The sequence below is a fragment of the Canis lupus genome, chromosome 2 (assembly GCF_003254725.2).
Source record: "Canis lupus dingo isolate Sandy chromosome 2, ASM325472v2, whole genome shotgun sequence".
In the NCBI taxonomy this organism is placed as follows: domain Eukaryota; kingdom Metazoa; phylum Chordata; class Mammalia; order Carnivora; family Canidae; genus Canis; species Canis lupus.
Window position 1 is genome coordinate 75,345,652 of NC_064244.1, and position 21,248 is coordinate 75,366,899.

The 21,248-nt window shown below is 39.7% G+C and overlaps 1 protein-coding gene across 7 annotated transcripts in view; it reads right to left on the reverse strand.

Annotated features, from left to right (window-relative positions):
* Nucleotides 1-21,248, reverse strand: part of ZBTB40 (zinc finger and BTB domain containing 40) — a 73,490-nt gene that overhangs the window by 46,780 nt on the left and 5,462 nt on the right. For 5 of the 7 annotated variants that reach the window (XM_025448351.3, XM_049105983.1, XM_025448350.3 and 2 more), the window contains one exon: nucleotides 3,942-4,031. The exons of the other annotated variants lie outside the window; for them this stretch is intronic. The gene's annotated coding sequence lies outside the window, so the exon portion shown is untranslated. The remainder of the gene's footprint in view (nucleotides 1-3,941; nucleotides 4,032-21,248) is intronic. 7 annotated transcript variants of the gene reach the window in all.

Genomic DNA, 21,248 nt, shown 5'->3' on the forward strand with positions numbered 1-21,248 from the left:
AACATTCAAGGGTGATCAAGGGCTACTTGATGACTATAAGCTGGCAATGTAGAAAGCTGAAATTTTACTAAGATTAATAACAATACTAATTGAAGAATAAACTTTTGGCAAAACGGCATGCCAAGCTGATGTAAATGGATCTTTTCTCCCACTTCATACAGAAATGCTGGATGAAACATTTTAAAAATCCTTTTAAAATATATAGTCAAGCTTTAAGGAAAAAAAAAAAAAAAAGGAAATCCCCAGGCATCTAAAATGAAAGAGACATCAAAATCAAAACTAGAACATTAAGTGGGTGTTGAGACCATGGTGGCCCACAGAGGTTTCAAACTCCAATTCAGGCCCTGGGCTTGGAGGAGAAAGCATTAATCCTCACATGGAAACTAGAAATATAGCTTCAGGCAGGTAGAAGGTGGGCGAGGTGAAACTGACACCCTTGCACAAAACCCAGAGCCTCAAAATACCTATCCTTCCCTGATATGCAGTCTGAAAAATCTTCTTACTGGCTCAGAGAAGCTGCAATAGAAGTTGTTAATTATCTGGGCTTTTAGAAGAGGACAAGGCACCCACAAGAAATCTAAAATGCAGGCCTATGCCATACAGAGGCATGTGTAGATATGCAAATTTGTATCATACAGGAATCCTGAGCTGAGAAATTAACATAAAAACTGGTCTTTGACATGCAGCAGGAAAAAAAAAAAAAAACAGTACTTTCACAACCCAAGGCACAGACTCACACAGTGAAAAAGAAAGAGAACAGAGCTCACTATTACAAACCATATGAGGAAGACCCAAACATGAAAGGTAAATCTATAAAGGCTAACAGTAGAAAATGTCAGGCGTCTTTGAAGCAGGGTAGGGAAACTTCTTAAACAATGCCCCAAATGCCAAAAAAACAAGGAAATGAGGAGTCTGACTGCAGTGATAATAAAGGTTTCTATCAAAGACATGATTAACAGACAATGGACAAATGGCAAAATCAGGAGATAATATTGTACAAAGTTTAAAGGCAACACAGAATTAATACCTAGAAGATACAAGAAATTCCTGCAAATCTTAAAAAAATTAAAATCCAAGGGGGGAAAAAGGAAATGATGTAACCAGACAATTCAGAGAAGGAAAGCTTACTTGTAATTAACTGACAAGTAATAATAGTAGTTGTTATAATAGTAGTAATAGGGGCACCTGGGTGGCTCAGTTAAGCATCTGCCTTCAGCTCAGGTCCTGATCCCAGGGTCCTAAGATGGAGCCATATGTCAGTCAGGGAGTCTGCTTCTTTCCCCCAGCCCTGCTCATGCTTTCTCTCTCTCAAATAAATAAATATAATCTTAAAAAAAAATATGCAGTAATAGCAGCTAGTATTTATCTGATATTTATTATATTCAGAAAGTGTTTATTATACTCAGGACTATGCTTTACATATATTAAATCATTTTGCCCTCTCAACAATCTGATCGGGCAGATGCTGTAATATCCCGTTTTATTGATAAAGAAACTAAGGAGAGTCTCATAGTAACACATAATAACACATGGTAGAACTTGAGTTTGAATCTAAGGTATCACTGGTGGGTATATTAATTGATATAGCTGTTCTAGAAAAACATTCTGCTAATATTTAGTGAAATTTTCTGTGTGTGTGTGTGTGTGTGTGTGTGTGTGTGTATGTGACCCAGTAATCAATCATACTCCTGCATACATATCCTAGAAAGATTCTTACACGGGTCCATAAGGAAGAATGGCCAGAAAAGTCACTGGAGCATTGTTTTTGGTAGCAGGAAGATGAGAGGCAATTTAGATGTCCATCACGAAAAGAATGTAAGTAAATGTGCAAGAGGTATACTATGGAAAATAGTGCATTAGAAAGAAGTAACAGCTAGCTACTAAGACAGAAACATGGATAGATAACTCAGTGTTGAGTGAAAAAAATAATAACCACAATGAGATCTAGAGCATAATAGCATTTATGTAAGTTAAAAACATGTAATCAAAATAATACTATATATCTGACAAAGCTACATATGCAGCCAAAGACATTTTATCAAATACATTAAAGGGGAAGCATGCAGTATGGGAGGGCAATGAGAGTAGGTGTTGGAGGTAAGAAAGAAAAATAAAATCAAACAAGAAGAGCTTTGCCCAGACAGAGAAATAAATACTAGAGTGTCACAGATGAGGAGGCTCCCTGAACCACCCTCAAAAGGCAAAAAGTAAAACTGAAAAGTCACATGGAGAGAGGAGAATCACTAAAAGGAAAGTCATTAAATGCAGGAATCAGCACAAATAGCAGCCCCAAGAATGGAAAATCATAAAAATAATAGAATACTATGAAAAATATTATAAATTATGTTTCATTTTAATAAACAGGCAAAATGAAGGAAGTCATAACCAAAAGATAGGATAATACAGAAAAAGAATAATCAGATGTGAAACAGAAACTTTTAATTTTAAAAAATTAATTCACTGATATTCATTCATTGATAAATTAAGTAGACTAGATACAGCTAAAGAGAAAATCAGTGATTAGGAAGAGAAGTCTGGGAAAATTACTCAGAAGGTAGCAGAATTTATAAAAAAACAGAAATATGAAAGGGAAGTCAAAGGACACAGAGGACAGGATAAGAAGGTGTTCCAAATGGAAACAATGGAGAACATGCAGGAGAAGCAAGAAGATATGCTTTCTGAGAATTTTCTCGAATTAGAGACAAACACGTGTCTTCAGAATGAAAACTTTAAAATATTAACAACAGAGAAAAAGAAGTTGTAAGGAAACCAACAGAAAAGGCATTACTTATAAAAGAATGACAATTGGATTGATACAGACTTTCCATTTTAATAACAGATGCCAGAAGAAAATGCAATTAACAATTTTTGAACATTAAGGAAAATAACAATCAAGTATCCATATCTAGGTTGAAATAAAATTATCTTCAAACACAGACGTCACTGAAAGAATTACTTTAAGAAGAAAACTGAGCCAGAAAAAAAAGGAACAGAACTTAAGAAAAAACAGCAAGTGGCAAGCAAAGAAATTGCTAAACAAACCCACCAGAAAAATTAAAATCAGAAAGACTGCTAACATCAATGTTAGTGAGGATGTCAAGTGACTAGAACTCGCATACACCGCTAGTAGAAATGTAAAATGGCATAACCACCTGGGAGAACTGTGTGGAGTTTTCTCATAATACAGAAGAGACTGGTAATAAATCCAACAACATGGATAAACCTTAAAACTATTATGTTAAGTCAAAGAAACCAGGCACAGAAAAGTCTATATATATGACTCAACTTACAGGAAACAGAAATACAGGCAAAACTAATTTACAGTGATAAAAATCAGATAGTAGTGTGGAGGTTGTGAGGATGGTGTAGGGTAGGGAAATGAAGTGAAAGAGAGACAAAAGAACCTTCTAGAGGGGGTGCCCGGGTGGCTCAGTGGTTGAGAATGCCTTAAGCTCAGGTCGTGATCCTGTAGTCCCAGGATCGAGTCCCACATCAGGCTCCCTGCATGAAGCCTGCTTCTCCCTCTGCCTGTGTCTCTGCCTCTCTCTCTTTCTCTCTCATAAATAAATAAATAAAAATTTTTTTAAATAACTTTCTGGGGAGTGAAAATGTTCTATATCTTATTTTAGGTGGTGTTTAAGGAGCAGATATTTGTCAAAACTCTTCAAATATAACACCTAAGCTCAGATATTAATTGTATCTCATAAAAAAGAAATTAAGAAATGTGTTGGTATACCTAAAATGTACTGGCTGTTTAAAAATGGGTACTGGAAAGAGAGATTAAAAACTAGGTAGAATAATGACAACCACAGTCGCTAGTTCTAAATGCTTTGCATATATTAACTTATTTAATCCTTTCAACAATTCTATGAAGTAGTTACTCTTATTATTCACGTTTTACAGATTAAAAAAACTGTGGCACAAAGAGGTACATAACTTACCTAGGGTTTATACTTATGTGGGGCAGAGCTGGGGTCCAAACTCAGGCAGCCAGGCTCTAAAGTCTGTATTTGTAGAAATCCAATGCCTCTCTGAAATTAACAATGAACAACAACATGGAAGATGAGAGGAAACCAGAGTCAGGGTGTTCCAACGGTCAAGAGGATGACAAGCACAATGACTGACTTTATCTTTAGCCTAAGTGAAGTATGTATGTTAATAGTTAAGAATGTTGGACGCCTGGGTGGCTCAGTGGTTGAGCATCTGCCTTTGGCTCAGGGCATGATCTTGGAGTCCTGGGATCGAGTCCCACATTGGGCTCCCTGTGTGCAGCCTGCTTCTCCCTCTGCCTATGTCTCTGCCTCTCTATCTCCCTCCCTGTGTCTCTCATGAATAAATAAGTAAAATCTTTTAAAAAAAAAAAAAAAGGTAAGAATGTAGGGGAATAGAAGCAAGATAAATATTTTTAAACAGGGGGTACAAAAGAGAATAAAGAAAATGTGATTAATCCAACACCAAGTGAGAAAAGGAAAAAAGACACAAGAAAACTACATTAAACAGAAAATAACTGAAGATGGCAGAAATAAGTCCAAATGTATTAGTAATCACAATAAAGAAACAGATCGAACTTTCTGTTAAAAGGCAAAGAGATGGGGCCCCTGGGTGGCGCAGTCAATTAAGCGTCCAACTCTTGCTTTCAGCTCAGGTCGTGATCTCAGGATCATGAGATGGAGCCCTGCATCATCTTTGCGTTCAGAGCTCTCTCTCTCTCAATCTCTCTCTCTCAAATAAATTTTAAAAATCTTTAAAAGGCCGAGGGATTGGATTCTCTGATTGGGTTTAAGAAAAATCAGCTATATGTTACTTAGAACAAATGAGTAGGTGTGTTTACACTTAAAGCGGTGCCTAGTGTGTAGAAACTAATACATGTGGTAGTTGTTACTACTATTAAACTATGAATCATCCTCATTAAATGGTTTTACAACTAGCCATGTGACTTGACAACTGAAGTACCTATCTGTAAATAAACAATTAAACTCTATAATCTCTGTAGACCACTTTCAGGTATAGAATATTGCTATTCAATAAATCTAATATATAATCATGAGAGATACACTGGTGATTTGGGAGCTACTGACATGTACTATAGAGGCTAAACTATATTTTGCTGATCTCACAACTAAAATATAAGAGCCTCTAACATATATTTTACTGTTTCCCCTAATTCCCTTTGTAGGGAAGTTAAACTGAGGAGAGAGAATACAGCATTAGAGATAATGTCGTGAAAGTGTACCTTTCAGAGTTACAACACTGCATGCTGAATCTCTTAAGTGAAGTCCTATAGATTCTTGTATAGAGGCAATCCTAAATTATGTTATTAAGCACTTAGTGAAATTGCCAGGCTTGGGAAAATTGTCAAAGGTCCCAAGGGAAGAACATTTAAGCAACAAAAGAGCACCAGAAAGATGGATGTTCCTCAAAGGAACAATATTAAAGCCTCAAGAAAAGACTATACTGATAGAGAATAAAGATATTTAGAAAAAACTTAATTGGCTGAACCAAGTGCTGTATAATGACCTAAAACACAAATGGGAAGAATTCAATACAAAGTGGAAAGTAGGCCAGCTTTCTAAAAGGAGTACAAAGAATATTTATTTATTTATTTATTTATTTATTTATTTATTTATTTATTTATTGTTTATTTATTTAAATTTTATTCTGTCTACTTCCAGAAAAGATTTGAAAGTTTAGGGATTCTTTAAGTTAAAAAGAAACAAGAGAAAAACCAGAAAGAGCAAAAGTGAGAACTAAGTCACAGTTCATAAGAAACATGGAATCCCTTCAATGAACAAGGAGGAATGTAACGCTAAACACTCTTGATATGCACTGCCTAATTAGATAAAACAGATGCTCTGAAACCCATAATTGCTGATGATGTCTTTAGCAAAGCACTCAAAGACCTTTGCTGTCACTATTAGAGAGCAGGAGGCTCTTTTCTGTACCTCAGGAATTGGACTTACCATTCCTCAATTACTATACATACATGTCATCCAATCCTAATTATGGGTTATTTGCCTATTATTTACTCAGCACATCGGTAGGTGCTATGAGGCAACCAAATGAAATATAAAACAAGATCTTTGTCCACAGGGAGTTGGTAATAAAGTTGACCCAAAGCTGGAATGATTGAAAATAGTTCTCTTAAAAGGACTCAATCCATAAGAGACATATGGAAAGGAAGGCGAGAAAAACAACAACAAACAGACTTATCCCAGTGGGTGGCAAGGACAAGGAAAGAGCTACAGCTGGTAAATGCAAGCGAGGTACAACCTCAACAGGCCAGGGTGAAAGGTAAAGAACTCCAGACAGAGGAAGAACCATGAACTCAGCTCCAGAAGAGGCACACCTGGCATGTGTGCTGGACATCGTGTGTGTATAGGACACAGGTGCTACACGTGGCTTTGGAAGGACATCCAAGAACTAGCTGCCATCATTATTATGGACATTGGGCAGGTGAGGGCGGGTCTCCAAAAACATTCACCGAAGAGGCAGTGTGGAGCACAAGGCTACCTAGCTAGGTTAGGCAGGACAGAAAAGGAACAGAGGAACTTCCACCTGCTTGGAGGGAGGAGCTTCTGCAATAGGACTAGCACTATTAAAGCAGAGCTTTCCCAGTGACAGGAGGGCTGGGCTAATAAGCAATGTGCCTAGCAATGGAAAGGGAAGAACAGGCCTCCTCTATTATGTTGTCTATATTGGCTGTCTATACAGGTTGTTGCCTTGGACATCCTATATTGTGGAGTTCCATGGAGAATTTGGGCCCACTTCTGCCTGGATTTCCATGTTCCAATATCCAAGTGAGAAAAGCCATTCTATTACTTAATCAACGGTCCTTGATTCTGGTTGCCCTAACAATTCTGAACTCTCCTTTGGGCACATCTATCTCGTGGTAGGAAACATCTCTCTTATGGTCTGGCTCAATGCAATCTTATCTGCTTAAAGGTTTTTGTTTTGTTTTGTTTTTTTCTGTTGCTGTTGATAATCCCTTTCTCCTGAATAAAATCTTTATTTCTACCTTGATGTCTGGGCTCTGCTGGAACCAGAGAGCTGGAAGAGACCTCGGAGAGCCCTATTCATCGCTTTCAGCAAACAGAAGTTCATTACTTTATCTATCACGTACTCTTGTCGCATGACCAAATGACCTTAGTCCAATCTCTTTCCTTTTTAAGGGAGGAAACTGAGGTCCTGGGAGGCTGAATTGCTCTTTGATCCAAGTCAGCTTTAACCCCATGGCTATTTAGTATCTCACAAACAACCAGAGTCAGGTGAAATAACAGGCACTCTCAACATAATTAGAGCAAAGATCACACATTCAGAGACAAGAAAGGGGGCATTTGCTACACGCAAAAAAGATTATTTAAAATGTAAGGTATCTAAGGAATCAGTTAAGTTAAAAGAGAACCACTAGCAATTATTTCTGAGAATACAAGGTGGATGGGTGAGGTCAGAAAAGGGTGGTTGCAGCTTTTAGTGGGCCCAGATTTCTCAAGTTCAAAAGCAGCTGTCATTTGGTCTTGTCTCTTACACAGAGGACCTGAAAGGCAGTAACGTGTAGTGTAAGGGATGGAAGTTTCTGTATTTGGCACTCCTGGATTCATAGTAGTATCCCGTTATATGTATCGTCATCATTTCTAACGCTTCGTCACTATCATCCTCATTCCATTCCAAATGCTAGTTCCCTGTGGTTCTAGTCCTTGAGATTTATAGCAATACCTGACTGGCCTGTGTGTTTTCCTAAGGTACATTCTGGTCATTGGGAAATCCAAGTAACCTGAATAGCTCTGAAGAACCCCAAGAGTGAAGATTCTTAAGTAGCTGGTGGCATCAAGTATAAAATTCACCTCTGGGGATTTGGATGCTATCCAGTGAGCAATATGGTAGACACTAAGTAAGGAAGATATAGAGATCATAATCCCTTGCTTGTGTACTGAGATTTACACCTCATCCCATTTATCTTCGTTTTACAGAGGAAGATTAAGGCTCAGCGATGTTAAATGCCTGGTTAAGAGTCATGAGTTGGCAAGGGGTAGAAGTGAGCCCAGGTCTCAATTCTCAAGCCATGGTTCTATCCCATATAATGTGAAGGCCTCGCCAGATGCCAACTTAGCTACCACTTTTGCAGATAACTTTCCCTTCCAAGAGTTCAGCGGCCACTAAGAAGTATAGCTGTCAACTTTTGGTTACTTAAAAAGTACACTTAGTCTCCCCTCTGAGGGAACTGGTTAGAGCCAACCACATCCACTGCCCCATCAGCTCAGGAGACCATATTTTTTTCTCAATTATCAACTCAGGTCTCATGACAGAGTTAGCCCTAATGATATTCTGCTCTTTCTTTTCATATTCTGTCAAATTATATGAAGATATTATTTATCAAATGACTACTAATAAGAGCTACAAACAAGTACTTTACTATGTTTCTAAGCACTTTTTACGTTACCTCCTTTAATACTAACAATCCAGCAAGATAGGTAAAACCAATTTACCGTAAGTCCTAACAGTGGAAAGGTTAAGGAACAGGCCCAAAATCACATAGCAAATTAGTAGAGGAACTGAGATTTTATTTTATTTTTTTCAAAGATTTTATTTATTTATTCATAGACACACAGAGAGAGAGGCAGAGACACGGGCAGAGGGAGAGGGAGAAGCAGGCTCCATGCAGGGAGCCCGATATGAGACTCGATCCCCGGTCTCCAGGATCACACCCCAGGCTGCAGGCAGCGCCAAACCGCTGCACCACCAGGGCTGCCCGGAACTGAGATTTTAATCCAGTCGGCCCAACCTAAAGCTCTTGCCCTTATATCCACTAGAAAGGTTTCTGACCTGTGATTCTGTCAAAGAAAAGAATCTGATCCAGAAGTTCTGGGGTAGGGCCTGAATTCTGCATTTCTAATAAGCTCCAGGTGATATGGATACTATTGGTCCAGGAACCCTCTGAGGAACAAAGCACTAATACAATGCCTGTTCTCAATCACTTTTTTCGTATCAAATTATTATGTCTTAAAGTAACTTTTCACTTCTAAAAAATCTCAAGTCCTCTTCAAATCCTTTCCTTTTGCACCTGCCTTTGGCTCCAGTCAGAAAAAAAAAAAACTCCCTAACAGCTCTGGGAATAAAACCTACAAAATATGGAGGACTCCAATAACCATGTCTGAGGTGAATAGCTCTATGGCCTGACACCAACCCCAAATCCTGAGAATGCATTTCAGCAATCTGGTCTTCCAGGGTTAGTACAGCTTCCCTGGCTGCTGCTAAAGTAACTAGAGGTCAAACTGCTCCTGATCCAAAGTGGTCAGCTGAACCTGGTTAAGCCTTGTAAGAGCCTAAGACGGTACAGTCAATCAATCAACGTATGCTGAACTGAAAACAAAGAAGAGATCTCTGCTTATAACACTATTATGAACTACTGTGTCATTTCCTTTTTAGCCACTATCCCATCTGTCTTCCCCAGAATCAGACAACTCTATAGCCTTCTACCCAGTTTCCCTGAAAGCTGTACTCAACAGCATTTCAAAGCCTGCATTCTCTTTTCTGGCACAAAGCCTAAAATCAAGCTCAATATTATGTGTTGCCTTAACATCTGGTAAAATCAGGAGGGCCTCAAATGACCTAATTACAAAATCTACTACCCACTCTGCTTGGTAGACAAGGTCCCTGAGCCAAACAATCCTCCTTATCAAAGGGACTAAGGTCCAGTTCCTATTTATCCCTGAGTAGTGGGCTTCAGTTCCTTATCAGCCCCCAAAATTATTCCAGCAAGCCAATCATATCCTCTGAAAGAAACCGGGAGGCAACCCACCCTTTTGATACTACAAAGCCTGCCTCCCACAGCACCTGATTACTCACTCTGCTCCTGCGGGCAACCCTGTGTCCTTCTCTGGGGCTGTGAGTATATGTGACTAATAAGCTACGGTCAGTCTCATCAGCCAGTGTCCAGTGTTGTGTGTTCAACCATCCCTATAACCCTAGGGTAGGAATCCCTTGCTCAGCAACAGGGTGAATAAGAAGTCCTGAAATCTCTTTTTTGCCCAATCCACTGGCTCTTCTTCATATGCTTGAATCTCTAGAATGCCTTTCACAAGGTCATCAATTGCTCCACGATGGTAATAATGTCCAGCACCGTACTAAGCACTGTCCATACACTTTTCCTTTCAATTCCCCTAACATTCCCATTATTACCCCTAACGTACAAATGAGGAAACTAATGTCTAACAGGTTATGCCCAAGACCATATAGCTAGTAAGTCTGAGCATGGTACCAATGCAGTTCTGCTGGCTCCCTGTTCTTAATTACTACCTTAGTCTTGACAGAACTTCTGGGCTCGGTGTTAGCATTCCTCAACCCCTCTCCACAGACAGAGATGTGCTGCTGGCTGGCCTGACAGGAGCACCTGCATGTGAGATGCCTTATTTCTTCCGGTGGCCTCTGCTGAAAGATGGATGGAGATGCTTATCTGGAAAGAGTGCTGTTGGAACAGGATGGTTGGCTGGCTGCCAAGAAACTTCCCTTGATGGCTTGAACTTAATTTACCAAAAGGTCTAGTCTGGTTGTCAACCTTGCAGATATAAACACCCTATCCTATAAAAGTCTCACAGTTAATTGGTTGGGAGGTTGGATAACACAGTCTGAACTTAAAAGAAATATAAATCAGAAAGTGAATTTATTAGTTCATTTATTAGCAAAATAGGCCTACTCTTTACAGTTAGGTGTGAAAAAACTCAAGCAGCAAGGTCAAGTACCATCAGAAGAGACTGTATACTACCAATTCAATGGAAACCCAGCGCATCTGTCTTCATCTTGCAAGTAAATGCCAGGCCCCAGACTGGGCAGACAGGGTCTGAGCATCAGTGTCCACAACACAGACACCACCAACTAACATTCAATCTTGTCCGTTCCATCACCAACTTCCTGGACTCTTCTGTGGCTCCAGTCTCTCTTTTGATTTAGTTGGATTCAGCTTTGTCTTTGAGGTAACCTTGTGCAGGTATTTAGTAGCACTGACCATGTGCTAATTTTTCAGTCTCTTTCAGAATGCAAGCAGTGCCCTCCTGTTGCCCCTGCCCACAGGCTTTTCACTCGGTGCTCTGAACATCTATCGAGTCAGAACTACTCTTCTTGCAAGGAGCTTCACCCAATGAAGCTCTCAGCTCACTTCAAATTTATCCACCCTCTAAAGTCTCCCTGGCTATTATCAGATTCAGTCCTCACTCTTTTCCTTTCCCCGGGTTCCTCACCCACTCCCCCCTCCCATGCGCTTCTGTAGCCTGTCACTCTGCCTTCAGTCACTCTGCCACCCATCACTAATTAAAACTTTATAAAAGGAATTTATCAATACCAAACATATGTGAAATGACTCTTGATCAGAAGGATAATAAAAATCTGAGAATTCTGCAACTAAAATTATCCTTAGAGACTATATGTAATTCAGGCCTGTCATTTTACAGATGAAAAAAGCTGATAGAATTAAGTGACCTGCCAAGTCACAGGCCTAAGTAATGGCAGGGCCAAACCCAGGACCCGGATTTCTAGATTTTCAAGCCAGCACTTGAACCAAAATACCAAACCTGTAAGTATACACAACAAGGGAGTGGCTCAGTGGGGAGGGCTTCCTAGGTATCTCAGACTGGTAGCCACTAGCAGCAGGCCTGTTATACAGCACATTCACTATTTTTCCTTTGAATGTTGATTAAGTATTAACCACTGATAGCTCTTTCAATGAGAAAATAATTATCCTCAAGCCGGAAAACTGCCCAAAAGTGTCTTAGGGAATATATGATTGCAATTTCCCCGATCCACTATCATTAATACAACTAGAAGGTAGATTTGTGACTTCACAACAAAAAGAAAAACCACATTTTTAAAGTGACTCTTTAAGATACTTAAAAGATTACATGTTTAATGAATATATAACTGAGGTCATGATATAGAAGGCCTTCTTACACATAAAGGAAACAGATGAAATTCACAAACAATCAAGCCCATTAAAATCAGGCAAAGGATTGGAATAAATCTCTCCAAAGAGGATATAAAAAATGGCCAATAAGCACATGAAAAAATGCTCAGTATCAGTTGTCATTAGAGAAATGAAGATCAAAACTGCCAGGAGCTACCACTCCACACCCATGAGGATGCTATAATAAAACAAACACACACAGGCAGAAAGTACAAGTGTTGCTGAGGATGTGGAGAAATTGGAGCCCTCACACATTGCTGGTGGGAATGTAAAATATGCAACCACCACGGAAAACAGTTTGCAAGTTCCTCAGAAAGTTAAACAGAGATACTACATTAGCCAGCAATTCCAATCCTAGGTCTAACCCAAAAGAAATGAAAACACATTCCACACAAAAACATGCTCATGTTCACTGAAACATTATATGTAATAGACAAAAACTGGAAACAACACAAACGTCCACCAACTGATAAATGAACAAACACAATGTTATATAGCTTTACAATGGAATATTATTCAGCCATACAAAGGAACGGAATACAGAAAGCATACAACAGGAGTGAAACTTGGCAACACTATGCTCTGTGAAAGAAGCCAGTCACGAAAGGCCACATACCACAGGATTCATTTACACAAACTGTTCAGAATAGGCAAATCCACAGCAATAGGAAGTGAATTAGTGCTTGCCAGGGGCTGGGAAGAGGGGGAGTAGGGGAGTGAATGTTAATGGATATGGGAGTTTTTCTTTTAGAGTGATGAAAATATTCCAGAATTAGAAAGTGGTGATGGTTACACAGACTTTTAAGTTGTATACTTTAAAACAGTAAACTGTATAGTATGTGCATTATATCTAAATAACTTTTTAAAATTAGACTCTAGAAGATTTTTAATAACATGAGGAAATGCTTTTAATATACTAAAAGGAAAAAAAACAGCATGCAATTGATATTCCAAATTCCTTTTTTTTTTTTTTTTTTTTTTTATATTCCAAATTCCAATTTGGTTTAAAAGTATTTGTACATGCATGTACATATCTGCATTTAAAAAGACAGAAAATATATCAAAATGGGTTCCTAGGTAGTGTAACGATGGGGGATTTATTCTTCATACATCTCACAACTATTTATAGTAAACATGTATTATTTTTAGAACAAGGGAATTTAAAATAGAAACCCAGGGTACGCCTGGTTGGCTTCAAAGCCAGTGTCATTTTCAACTACCTATTCACTATTAAACATTTATTTAGTTCTTACTATGTACCAAGCAAAATTAAAGAAGATATTATCTCTGCCTGCAGAGAATTTCCACAAGTCTAGCATGAGGTTTAAACCTGAGTCTATGGATTTGGAAGGGAAAGAAGAGTCCATGTGCTCTTTAAATTACATGCAATGTCGTCCCAACTGCACACTTTCCAGGGCGGAGAGCCCACTGCTGTCATGAGCAGCAGTGCAGCTTAATGGTTAAAGGATGGAGCTGGAGCCACACTACCTGGTGTGAAGATCCACCGTCCAATCACAAAGTGTGTGATCTTAGGAAAATTACCTAACCTGCAAGGGGCACAGTTTCCTCCTCTACAAAATAGGGGCAATAATAGTACGTCTCTCACGGGGTGGTTAGAAGAGTCAATGAGTTAACACCTAAAGCACCAGCACTCTGCACTGAGGACATATTAAGTGTGTAATAAATTCATTAGCCGCCAGCCACTATCAATCACCATCACTGCCACCATCCCACCACTGAATTCTCAAGGAGGTAGAGACTGGATGGACAAAAGACCACTATAAAGATTGTTTGCCACATCTAAACTGGCAGCATCTGATTCTTGATAGGCCTATTAAAACCATTACATTAAACTCACTTCATTTTCTAGATTCTCTCAATTTCTAATGAAACTCTTCTTTTGAGGCATTGTATAAAATACAATGAGACAAAAACATCAAAATGTTCGGTATAATAAACCGCTTGTGTCCTCTTATCTTCTAACTCCCAGAAACAAGCGATTTTTCAAGGCTATTCTAATGGAAGGAGGCTTTGAGAGGCTTATCTGTCTCTCCCGTGCCTTTCCGGCCATGCTGCTCTGATTCAGTAGCTCACCCAAGATGACTCTTCACAGGCCAAACTGCAAAATCTCTGGAGCAACACAGTCATCTAACGAGTGGCTGGGGACTGTGACTGCATTCCACCTACTGCAACTCTTCCATCCTACAGTCAAGAGTCTCAACAAGCAATCATCAATCCAATGCTTTTATATCCTACCTCTTAGGTGTTAAAAAAAAAAGACTCTTGGCTTTGTCACTGGTACTTACAGGCATTTTGCAGTGACCTGAAGATGTGGATAAGTTCTGAGGTTTCACCAACTTGATTATGAGAATACACATGCTTTTCCTCAGCCATCTAGACACACAGAGGAACACAGTAACAGCAGACCAAAGTTCAAATCCAAAGATACCCATTTAATATAAAAATTAGAGCACTCAGGAAACTACACAATACCAAACCAGGCTAGGTGACTCTAGAGACTAGGTGCCTACAGTAGGGGTCAGAAGCTCTAGGGACGCCTGGGTGGCTCAGTGGTTAAGCGTCTGCCTTCAGCTCAGGGCGTAATCCTGGAGTCCCATGATTGAGTCCTATATTGGGCTCCCTGCATGGAACCTGCTTCTCCCTCTGCCTAAGTCTCTGCCTCTCTATCTTTCATGAATAAGTAAATAAAATCTAAAAATAAATTAAAAAAAAAACAAACCTCTGGAGCCCGCTTTACTATGTATCGCCCACCCTGGTGGTAACTCACAGCAAATTAGGAATCATCACGACTTGCAGTACTGTCGCTCTCAAAGGCTGTGTGACTTTAGGCAAGCCACTTAACTCTCTAGGCTTGTTTCCTCATATATAAAATGGAGGTATTAGTGCTTGTTAGTGAGATAGCTGTAAGTACTAATAAGCCACTGTATGTATATAACAAAGAGTGCTGGGCTGTAATCTGAGAGAATTCAAAGCCTTAAACTCACTGAAAATTAACAGGTGATACAAGAACTTTTGAAATCATTTGGTCCAATTCCCTCATTTTGTAGATGAGGAAATGGAGGCGTTGACATGTGTCTCAAGATCTTCCAGGTAACTAATGACAAAAATAAGACTCTTCCTGTTACCTATGTTTCTGGTATATACTCTAAGCAATGAAGAACACATTTTGGAAAGGGAAAAAGACACAGTTCGGAAGGGTTAAGGTAGAGATCTAACAATAGGAGCTAACATTCGCGAAAGTTTATTATATCCCAGGCACTGTGCCAAGCACTTTGCATGGTAGCCTTATATAATTTTTGCAAAACCTGTGAGGTAGTTACTATTATTAATTCCACTTTCAACTGAAAAAGTAGAGTCCTATCAAAAGTAAACAGCTTGTTGGGCAGCCCAGGTGGCTCGGTGGTTTAGTGCTGCCTTCAACCCAGGGCGTGATCCTGGAGACCGGGGATTGAGTCCCACGTCGAGCTCCCTGCATGGAGCCTGCTTCTCCCTCTGCCTGGGTCTCTGCCTCTCTCCCTCTCTCATGAATAAATAAATAATCTTAAAAAAAAAAAAAAGTAAACAGCTTGCCCTAAACCACAAAGCCGATGAGTGCCAGAGTCCGTAAATGAACCCACACTGTTTGACTCCAGAGCCGGAACCTTTACCGCTGGATGCTGCCCAAGCGTGGGAACTGAAAAAGCAGTAAAGCTCTTGATCCCTCAGTCTTTCTCCCACTTTTTTGGTAACTTCTCTGTTCAGAGGCAGGGCAGAGATACATAGTAAACAAAGTAGGGCTTTTGTTGTTGCTGTTGTTTGTTTTTAATTCCAATAAACATACAGTGTTATATTAGTTTACAATAGAGATTCACCAATTCTATACATTACCCAGTGCTCATCATGACAGTGTACATAAAGTATTTCTAAAGTAAGAGGAGATGACTTTAATTTTGAGGCTACTTATTCTGTGCTCTATGGGCACCACACACACTTCTTTGAAGCCATGAAGCAGGTAATGGTGCTGTTGGGACAGATGGAGCCCACGCAGCCCTAGTGGGGCTCTAAGGCCCCAGTTCCTTAGTCAGTGTGTGGCTGTCCATCCCACAGATCTTTACTGAGCTCAGCCAAACACCCTTAACTAAAGCTGTCCTTACATTGAGAAGAAGTTCAATATAATCCTGCTCTCAAAGAGCTCACGGCACAAGTAAGAACATCACTTTTAGCTTAGAAGCCTATTCTTTTTACACCTCAGTAGTATCAGGCACACTGAAGACTATGGAGTTCCCCCACTGCCTACATTACTGTCCTGTGACACTATGCAGATCACCCAACCTTCCCTAGACCTCTGTGCACACTCACAGATGAACTCCATTCTCCTCTCCTCCAGTGCTAGAAGTTTCTTGTCTTTGAAGAAGCAGGGATTATTTTCCTCTCCAACTTTCTCTTTTCTATCACCAGGGAGCATGACTTGAGGGGGTTAACTTGAGCTAGCAACAACAACAAAATGCAAAAGAGGATAACTTTCCTATTGCTTCTAACTTTGGGAAAGAGCCTATGGGATTCCATAGTATTTGCTCAAAAATGTTCAAAGAAAGACATGGAAAATTTCATCCTCAACACTTCACTGCCTGAGAAAAAAATCCAGAACTCTAGGGGCCAATTATTCTGCTGTCTTGGACTCTGACCTTCGAAAGTCTCCCTCTGGTTTGAACCTGACTGGAACTGAGGGCAGCTGACAGCAGAGTGCCGGCTATAGGAGCAGCTTGTATCTAGGTTGGTCAGAGCTAATGACTTCAGAGCATCATTCACAAGTTATAGGATCTCACTAAACCTATGGCCTAGACAAATAAGAGCAGCAAGTTTTATACCATTATTTAAATTCCTAAGTTCCTGCTATGTTCTCAATATCATGCTGGGAGCCAGTACTCAAAACACTGGCAGGCCTTTCAAAATCAACTAGTACTAGACTATACTAATAAAACCAGGCCAAGAGAAAGCAAGTGTGAGCAGAACATATAAGAGAAGCGGGGCAGGGGGTGGGGGATTCAGAGGGCTTACTGTTTGCAAACAAGTAAGGGAAATCTTTGTGATTAAACTAGATAGAAGGGAAGACTAATGTAATACTATGAGCTGGAGTTTAGAATGGAGTAGCTTCTTGACCGTCATCCTTGTTTCTGCTTTTCCCTAGCCAGCTGAGACTTTAAAATTTGAAAAACAATCTTAGTAAGAAGCTAAAAAGAGATGGGTTCTAAACCTGACTTTAACTTTGTAAACTGGAGTTACTTAATTTTTCAAAATCTGTTTCCTCAACCTTAAGGGAGGTAATGTGTAAATGGGAACTCATAATGCTATCTACATTTTTCTATATTTGAAACTTACATATTTTAATGGAGAAACTAATTAATACCTATTGCTTAGTTGCTATAAGGATGACAAGAAATAATTATGGAAAAGACCTAGCCAGTGACTAGCATTTTGTAGTATTCAATAAATGATAATTATCATTATCAACATGCTATTTTTTAAAGTTCTGGGATGAGGGTAAAGAGAACAACATACTACAAACAAAGTGAATTAACAGCTGCAGACTGTATACTTAGGGATATCTGGATGTCTGTACAAGGACAACCTTTCCATATATGGGTCTTACAGGCTCGCTCTTTCATCCACTTTCATCTTCCCCTTCCTGCTTTATTTATCCATTCAACAAATGTGTACAGACTGCCTACTGTATGTAGGACACAGAGCTATGTCCTGAGAATGGGAATGTGAGAAAGACAGACAAGAGAAGGGGTTCTGAGGGGATAATCCAACAGGATGGGCTGAGGAAGAAATCTATGAACCATCTGAAATGATATATAAAAGTATATGAGTGTGTGGTATATACATTCCTCCAAGAAGTTCTGGAGGGATTCTAAAATTCTAAAAGGAATTTTTTTTTTTTTTTAAGTTAAGAATGAGGGATGCCTGGGTGGCTCAGCAGTTTAGCACCTGCCTTCGGATCAGGGCATGATCCCAAGGTCCTGGAATCGAGTCCCACATCGGGTTCCCTGCATGGAGCCTGCTTCTCCCTCTGCCTGTGTCTCTGCCTCTCTCTCTGTGTCTCTCATGAATAAATAAATAAATCTTAAAAAAATAATAATTAAGAATGAAAACCTAATAAGCTTAACAAGAAGCATACAAAATTTATAGGTAAAACATAAAACATTCCTGAAAAATCACAAAAGTGGCTTTGAGCAAATGGAAAGACAGGCCGCAATCTTGGAGAAGAAGACTCAACATCCTAAAGATGTTAGTTCTCTCTAAGCTGATTAATAAATTTAACATAATCTTAATAGAAATACCATCCGTTAATGCCTGAAATTAGACAAATTGATTTATCAAGTCTTTGTGGCAAAATGAACAGGCAGAAACAGCCAGAAAACACTAAGAGCAATGTGAAAAAAAATGGCCCTTCCAGATGTTAAAAAAAATTCCAAAGCCTCTAAAATTACGATGGTTTTGTAACAGCATATGAACTGACAAACCAATGGCACAAAATAGAAAATTCAGTAAGAAACTCAAATGCATACAACAGTTTAGTATCCAGTAAAAACAGCATCTCAAATCAATGGACCAAAAAATAAGGACTTTCCTTTCTTTCTTTTTTTTTTTTCTTTCTTTCTTTTTTTTTTTTTTTTTTTTGTCTTGAAGAGAGAGAACGAAAGTGGGGAAGGGGGGCGGGGGAAGACAAAGACAGGATAGTCTTAAGCAGGCTTCAGGCCCAGCATGTAACCTGACCTCAGGACCTCGAGATCATGACATGAGCTGAAATCAAGAGTCGGATGCTTAACCCACTGAGCCACTCAGGCGCCCCAATAAGAACTTTTCATAAATAGCGTTGGAGCACCTGGCTGTTTCTCAAACCAAATATCAAGATAAATTCCAGAAGGATAAAAACCTTAAATGTTTAAAAAAAAAAAAAAAAAAAGGGAGGGGGAACCACACATATACTGGAAGAAAACATTAATGAATTCCCCATGAATTAAGAGAAGGGCAAACTTCCTGTGACTCAAAATCTAAAGCAATACATGGTAAGACCCACAAATATAACTATATATAGGTGTAAAACTTTTATACAGCAATAAAACAACATATGCAAAGTTAGGCATATGACAAATTGGAAAAAATGTTTTTGCAACTTATGCCACAGACATTGGGCAGGTATCCTGTATCTCATTAAAGGAGAAAACAAATTTAAACTATACTGAAATTATTTCTTACCTAACAGATGGGCAAAACCCCCAAAACTTTGATAGCAAGACTCAAGAGAAACAGAGAAGGAGGATCAGGTATGAAATAAAAACTTCTGTGAATGCACCTTGTGTGTAGTTTTGATTTTGGAACCATATAAATGGTTTACCTAGTTAAAAAACAATATTAGATTTTTTTTAAAGCAATTCTTAAAATTTCAAACAAAGAGCCTGTTGATAAAGGTTATCAAGTTGGTGGCATACACACACAGGAAATAAATACATCAACTGACCTCAGGACAATATTTGACAACACATTTGAAGCAGCACATAATCTAAGGACAAAGGAACCACATAAAAAACTCAACATTCGGTGATCTCATGATCAGTGCAGATAGTGGCAAGCCTGGTTAGTAACATGACCAGAAAAATGCAAAGCCCCAGAGTGCAGCTGGCCCACATGTCCTGGGAAGGATGAAGTTCTGCGGCCCATCGAGCATGACTGACCAGTGCTCAAGTAGAAGAAGGGTGAGAGGGGAGGGTAGAGGAAGATAAAGCTTGAGACAGGCCTCGCCAGAGCTTGAGGGCAGTGCTGGCCAAGCCAAGGAACTGTATTATCCTGAGGGCAGGCAAGCCACTTGAGAGTTTAAAGCAAGGGGGACACAGTAACATGTGATCTGTGCTTTATAAAGATCACTGGCAACAGTGTACAAAATAGATTAGAAAGGAACAAAGGAAGAAGCCAGCTGGCCAGCTAGGAGGCTGTTGTAGTAATTCAGGACAAGAGATTACAGTAGCTTTAACCAAAAGTGAAAGGGGACATCAATAGGCTTGTAGCCTAAATAAACGTGGACTATTTATGTGTAGGGAGTGGAAGGAGGGTGGTGGGTTGACAGAAGGGGAAGAACATGGGGGCACTTGCTGCCTTTTGCCAACTGTGTGGTGCCATCCACTGAGATGAGGAAACCAAAGATAAGTACCAGATGGAAGAAAAATGGCAAGTTCACTGCGCCAGAGCCCCTGACATCACCCTTCAGAGCTAGTGGGGACAAGGAGCTAAAGGAGTCAAAGAGGAAGATCCAACAACCAGGCTGCAGTCTCAGAAAGCTGAGAAACAGATGAAACTAGCAGGGTAGATGACCTCTTGCAATATTTTCTCAAAATCAGAACCACATACTGTTCACTTTTTTAGATTTTAACAAATTTCAAGTAACCAATATTTACGGGCGCCTGGATGGCTCAGTCAGTTAAGCATCTGCTTTCAGCTCAAATCATGATCCCAGGGTCTTGGGATCAAGCTCCACATGGGGCTCCCTGTTCAGCAGGGAGCCTGCTCTTCCCTCTCCCTCTGCCCCTCTCTGTGCTCATGCTCACGGTCTTGTCTCAAATAAACAAAATCTTTAAAAAAAAAAAAAAAAAGTAACCAATATTTAGAGCCCCAATAGCTACTAATCCTTTGTTTCTCATCTCCCTCTTCCTTCTTAGGCCCTTCCCTTCATAAAAATGTACTTCGTAAAACACCGAGAGTCCCAGAATTAGACTCTCGGCTGATAGCAGAAGTCACTCATGCAAATACCTCCAGGGGTCAGGCAGATGCAAAATCTCTCTGTAAATGTAAGCAACACATTGATAAACACAGTATGGGCCAAACCGTGGCCCACAACAGTTCTGGACTGAGGTCCCATGTTTACAAAATGCCCCAAGATAAAGACCTAAAGATGGTTCCTTTTATTTCCATTTGAGTACTAATAAACCAGAAACTGCATCTATGAGACAACTTTTTCAGAGGTCCTTAGTATTAGATAAGTGAGGTAAGTTTGGTTTCAGAAAGAGCTCTTTCCCTTCACACAGATGGATGCCAGGACAAATGCAGGGGCAGCATCTCTCTTCCTTCACTCCTCTGTCTCTGCCTCCTTGAATCCATCCCTCTCCTCTTCCTCTCTCCCTCCTAATCCTACTTTCTTATGGTACTGAGGAACCGAGTCCAGTTGCACAAATTTGATGCCTAGAGCCAAAGTATTAGGCTGCTAAGCCTCTTCCTTTCACCTGTCAAAAAAAAAAGAAAA